The 6,589-nt window shown below is 44.3% G+C and overlaps 1 protein-coding gene across 8 annotated transcripts in view; it reads left to right on the top strand.

Annotated features, from left to right (window-relative positions):
- LOC111868561 (uncharacterized threonine-rich GPI-anchored glycoprotein PJ4664.02) overlaps window positions 1-6,589 on the top strand; it is a 120,105-nt gene that overhangs the window by 21,806 nt on the left and 91,710 nt on the right. The window lies entirely within an intron of this gene.

Genomic DNA, 6,589 nt, shown 5'->3' with positions numbered 1-6,589 from the left:
CTCTTTCCAAAAACAGAGATACCATGTATGCGAGATGTTTCCTCTGGAGACAAAACAAACCGGAAGGGGCGGTTAGAAGTGACCAGAAGACGAGGAAGAAGACGTAAGAAGATGCTGGATGACTTTGGGGACAGAAGAGGATAGCTCGAGATCGCATTAAGTGGAGGAACTGTTTTGGAAGAGACTGTGGACCTGTCGTCTGACAGATTACTGATGAATGAATGAAAATCTGTGTGTAAATAATGAACACTTAGAAAAGGGTAATAATAGTCATATTTTTTTATTGCTAGTGGGGTGGGACTAAGTCCCTTGTACTGCGGCCACTTCTGGCCTGTTGTACCAGCCCCAGATGATAGGTGAGGGTGATTGTGGAGCAGTTGGTGGAATGAAGATTGGCAGGGGAAACCGAAGTACTCGGAGAAAACCTGCCTCAGCTCCACTTTGTCCACCACAAATCCCACTTGACTAGACCCCGGGATCGAACCCCGGCCGCCGCAGTGGGAAGCCAGCGACTAACCGCTTGAGCTATGGCACGGCCCTAAATAGTCATATTTAGTATTAGTAATAAAAATAATATATTCACAATGCCAGATAATTTAAAACTTTCATCTTAGCCATGATTAGTTCGTATTGTCGTCTGCGCACCAGTTCAGCACTCTAGTCCGTGGTCTATATTGCAATTTCAGCTCACTTTATTTCCTTAAAAACACGTAGGCTTATGAAATCGTCACGATGTATGTGTGTGCGCGCCCACTCTCAATTTCAGCTTTTGAATGAGCTGACCGATTTTCACGAAACTTCTCGAAAGATTTCTTTAGCATTCGGTTTTATCACGATAACTTACTAACCGATGACGCTAGGCATATATAGCTAGATCATAAGTATACCCACCCATCGGTTATGAATACTGTTTGTTAGTTAACAGTTACAAACATGGCAGCAATGCGAAACTTTTATATAATTTCCGGGAAATGTAGCGTACAGTTGTGTTCTTCACATAATAAAGTAATTATAGCAGAGCAGTAGATAGTTGGACTAGAATTCTCTTCATCCTGAAAATAGGCGTTATGAGTTCTGCTCTGAACCCCTCGTGTTGTGAGTTATAAAATTTACGTTATCCAATATGGTATTAACAGCCCATGATTTGGACGACCGATGTCTGTACATACGAAATTATGTTTTATTACTTCTGCTTGAAGGGGGCATGCAGTAGCGTAGTTGGTTGAGGCAGTATGCTACAAGCCGGAAGGTCGCGGGTTCGATTCTCGATGAGATTATTGGATTTTTTAATTGACTTAATCCTTCCAGCCGCACTATGGCCCTAATGTCGACTCAGCGTCCAACAGAAATGAGTACCAGAAATCTTCCTAGGGGTAGAGGGCGGACGGTGCGTAAGGCTGACGTCACCGCCGATTGTCTAGAACAGTGCTGTCCAACGTTCTTATGTACTCGGGCACAATTCACTGATGCCTATGGAGGTGTGGGCGCCACCACATACTACTACTACTACTACTACTACTACTACTACTACTACTACTACTGCTAATAATAATAATAATAATAACAATTTTCGAAAATATTTAACAGTACTCAGACGTTCAAAAATGTGTCTTGTCTTACAATTTTAATTAATATTAAAAATCGGCTCAATTATACGTGGTTACGGAGGGCGCCCGTGGGCGCCGCGTTGGAAAGGGCTGGTCTAGAAAATGTGGGAGCCTCGACGTCTCAGAACCGTATGGGCGTCCACGGCCTGTTACAGGGATATCCTTTACTTTTATTTCTGCTTGAAACTCTTTGTTTTGAGCTATTCGGTTCCGTATTCGTAGGGTATCTGCAGAAGTTATGGGCCTACGCCTTAGAAATCTGGGATATGAAGAAATTCCATTTGTCTTGGAGAAAGTCACAGACACCCATAGCCGCAGTGTGACTCAAGATGCATGCCTCCATTAAGACTACGTGCTAACCTTTGCATATGTGCCTATTATGAGGATAGAATCGCAATTAGTGCCCAAAGGAGGGTTAGTGGTTCTAGCGGAACATCACGTGGCTGCACGTACAGGGCAAATCGATAACTTAACGCAACTTTTACCCATTAGGGCTACTGCTCTTTCCTTGATGGTCTTGCCCTTTCAAAACATGGAACGATTCATGTGGGCATAAACAAGTCTGGGGATAGCGTAGTCAGTATAGCGACTGGCTACAGGCTAGACGACCAAGGGTGCGGAGTTCGAGTCTTGGTAGGGTCAAGAATTATCTCCACGTCGTCCAGACCGTCTCTGAGGTCCACCTAACCTCATATCCAATGGATACCAGGGGTTCTTTCCCCGGTGTAAAGCGGCAGGGGCGTGAAGCTGACTGCTCACCTCCAACCAGTGCCAGGGTCAAGAAAATGTGGATCTATACATCGACTCCCCCATACGTCTTCATGGTGTAGTGCTTAATTAATTAAGCACAGGGGCAATTTTACCTTTACCTTTACCTTCAAGCAAGTCTGTATGCAGACATGCATGGTGCGTTCCCCGTATTAGTTGTAACCAGTTGGTGCTATTCTGTGAATTTCAGTTAGAACGTCATGTTTTTTTTTTTAATTCGCGTAGTGGGGGTTGGAGTCCAACTGGGTCCACTCGGCACGACGGCCACAGATTGGCCTATTGTAGCCTGCCCCGGGTGATTATGATGATTAAAAATTTGGTGGAATGAAAATTGGCAGGGGAAACCGAAGTACTCGGAGAAAACCTGCCCCAGCGCCACTTTGTTCACCACAAATCGCACTTGACCAGACGCGGGATCGAAGCCGGGCCACCGCGGTGGGAAGCCAGCGTTCAACCGCTTGAACTATGGCGCGGCCTAGAACATGGTGTTACTGGGAGTCGGTATAGTGACGGGCTACTGGTTGGACCGCCCGAGTTCGATTCCCGGCACTGCAGGATGTTTTCTTCTTCACAGCATTTAGACCGTCTTTGGGGCCCACCCAACCTCCTATGCAGTGGGTCCCGTGAGCTCTTTCCCCTGGGGGTAAAGCGACAGAGGTGTGTAACTGACCACTCACCTCCATCCAGTCCCTAGGTGTAGCTATACCTCCACTCTCCCATGTATCTTCATGGCATAGTGCACAGAGATAACTTTACCTTACTGACGTCATGCTACTGGATGTCATCGCAACACCATAATTCATAAATCATGACTTTAAACAATTTTACTGTGGCTGTTGTAATTACAGTACTGCAACCATTCAGTGTAAAGTTGTGACTCTTTTAATGACGTGTGTTTATAAAGCACGAGTGATATCAGTAGGGCTTTTCTTTTAAATATGGAATGCCACAGCGTAGGAAGGAAGTACAAACTAGCACGTTGATCGGACAACATATGTTTTGTTTGATAACGTCAACACATTAATTATTGAACCCGACATCGTTTTGTGGTGGCATGAACACAACTACAAGTTTTGTGTAGAACATTTTGAAACCAGTTTCCTTGTATTAAGAAAAATATGAAGAATGCCGTCTTCTGGGATGTGGCGCCATGTAGATCTTGTGTGAACCGACGTTTCGGAGGAACATATAACCTCCATTTTCAAGGTAGAAAATTCCGCAAGCCAGGAACCAGCATGAGCAGGTGGCTAGCAGACTGAGCAAACAGTAGAAAAAATCACCTATATAAGAACGGAAGGAGAGTGGACCATATGGAAAATCTACCCTGAAGATGGATGCGATACGTTCCTCCGAAATGTCGGTTCACACAAGATGTACACGGAGCCACATCCTAGAAGAAGGAATTCTTCATAGTCAGTCTCAAATCTTACATAAGAAAAATATGGTTCTTGATGTCATGTCGGTATTCTCATATGCTATTATGTCGACTCCCCTTCCACTGATAGACTTTTGTGAAATATCTGTGAGGACATCTTTTCATTATAGGTCATCACCCCTTCTTACTATTTCTCTGTCATGGATAGTACCAGAAACTTATGAACTGGGAGCGACACTATTGTCGTTTAATTGTAGACGGTAACGTACAATACTGTTTTTTTATTTATTTAAAATGTAAACTAATAATATGGTCCCCGCTTTGTACAAGTATTACTTTTTAATTACTTCTAGCTTCCGTAAACGAACGAAAACGTTTAGTGGAAAGTGGGCCCACAACCACTCGTAATTTCCATAATTTTTTTTCCCCCTTGGCACTACAGCCCCAGTGGGCCTAGGCCTACCTCAATGAACTCCGTTCACTTCGGTTTTTCTAGATGTTACACATACGGTAGGACTCCTTGGGCGGGTGATCAGCTCGTCGCAAGGCCTCTATCTGTACACAAACAGAAAACCGCACACAAACATCCATGCCCTGAGTGGGATTCGAACCCACGATCCCGGCTTCCGAGCGAAGACAGTGCACGCCTTAGACCGCTCGGCTACCGTGACCGGCAATTTCCATAAATTACCGTTTCATAATGACTGCTGCACTGAGAAAGTATTAATCATAAGACCTTGCAATGTGGCAAATGTTCGAGTTCGTATCACCCACTGCACCTTTACGCTGTTTACTGTCATCGTCCCCACGTGACTTCGTGCCCTGGTGTAAAACCGTTTGTATCGTCATTTTCATCTGCATCACTGCCAACTGGCCTGCTACCGCAGTACCTCTTTTGGGTGTAAGTTTCATAAAAATTATTTTGTCTTTTCATATCTCATTCCTTCAGTGTGTTCTTCAAATTATGTTGTGTAATTTGTACAAAGTTTGTACTGGGCTTGCCATTTCGTAGCAAACAACCAATTATGGGGAGTTCGTANCCAAAACTGCTTTCTTCATAGTCACCACCGTGAAAGCCTCAAATCTTACACAGTTCGTATATTGTTTTCGAAACAAGCGGGGATGAACTGGTGCTGATGATTACATAATACGTCAAATCCAGTCAGCTGTGTAATGTGTGAGGTCAGCCCATGGCGTTAAAACTGTGGGTCGCAACCTGCCATAAGGTAGCCAATTTCTCAAGACTTTTTTTTTTTAATATCCGCAGACAGTTTCGGGTAGTCGGTATGATAGTAGGGTTTAATATAGGAGCTTTCGGAAATTGTAGCTGCAGCCGGCGGAATATATCGCTTTCATCTCCATGTATACGAGTATACAGATAAAGTTGTCCATGTGCGCTATGAAGCGCATATGGGGGAGTGGATGTATAGATCCACATTTTCTTGACCTCGGTACTAGTTAGAGGTGAATGGTCAGTTTCACGCCCCTGCCACCTTACTCCCGGGGAAAGAGCCCCCAGTACCCATTGGATAGGAGGTTGGGTGGGCCCTAGAGCAGGTCTGGACGACGTGGAGAAGAGAAAATTCTTTACCCTACCGGGACCCGATCTCCGACCCCTTTGTCGTCCAACCCGTAGCCAGTCGCTATACCTACTACGCTATCCCGGCTCCTATGTATGTACAGGAGTATTTTATAAATAACCTGCTGTAGTTGTAAAGAGGTAAAGCCGTATAGTTTCTTACTGTCCATGTAGCCTGAGAGAGAACTGCACTTTCTCCGACCGGCAGAGATGGATGGTCACATAAATGTAGGTATTATTTTAGGAGATCCCGGTATCACAGGGTTAGAGAACCCCTTGATTAGCCATACCGCTACATTACGCCCCAGTGTGCAAAAATATGAACAGAAGACTTGAATTGGCTCTTTTGATAGCGAAACCCAGACGTGTTGAATGCACGTGCACAATAGAACTGAATGTATTTGAGGCGGCTTCTTGGACACATAATTAATATCATTTGTAATTGTAGCTAAAGCTTGTCTGGATGAGGAATAGGTAATTCCTTATTACTGGTATTTGAATACGTATACAAGTATATCAGAAAACTTAGGACTCTGGTCGTAAGGCCAGGTATATGCCTATGTGAGGGAGTTCGCGAAGTTAGATGACGTTCTCCCCCATAGGCCTAGGCGCCCTAGACGACCCGACGTCTGTTTGTGATATATAGGACTTTCCAAGCAGCTATCGACCGAGCGCTGAAAACTTAAAATTGTCTCTCCGCTTGCTGCTATTCTTACTTCTGACTTCCAAGCAGGAAGAAAACACGAGACGTGAGAAGTGTCATTAGCTCTGTGCCTGGGTGCCGTGGGAACGCTCAAGAGACAACACGTCAAAGAATTCAGCGATGAATACTTATACCGCTAGTTGAGATCTTGCAGCGAAGGTAAGGAACAAGCAGCTGTCTTGAGAGAAGTAAACTGTACATTCTGCAATGCACAATCCGTCTGACATCTGTTCTCCACGGATCCTAACGTTAGGGCTCTTATATAGTTCACCTTTTGTAAATGAGCGAAGTGTAACTGAAACCGTTAGAGCCTGGATTTGAGAAATCGCCGTCTTTTTTTTTTAACTGTCGTGCAGAGAAATGCTAATTTTTAAGCTGCAAAGTTATTTTCACAGGAGTTGTATATAAATATTTAACTCCTTGGTGCACGAACTTCATGAGAAGTTGGTAATAATTTAGCTGAGCAAGACAGTTGGGAAACTTGAAAGTTAGTCATCATTATAAACGCCCGCTGTTTAACCCCGCTCCGAGTAATTTCAGCTCGTTTTATCTCCAAA

This window comes from Cryptotermes secundus, unplaced genomic scaffold (assembly GCF_002891405.2).
Source record: "Cryptotermes secundus unplaced genomic scaffold, Csec_1.0 scaffold280, whole genome shotgun sequence".
Lineage (NCBI taxonomy): Eukaryota > Metazoa > Arthropoda > Insecta > Blattodea > Kalotermitidae > Cryptotermes > Cryptotermes secundus.
This window is presented reverse-complemented; position numbering and strand designations above follow the sequence as displayed.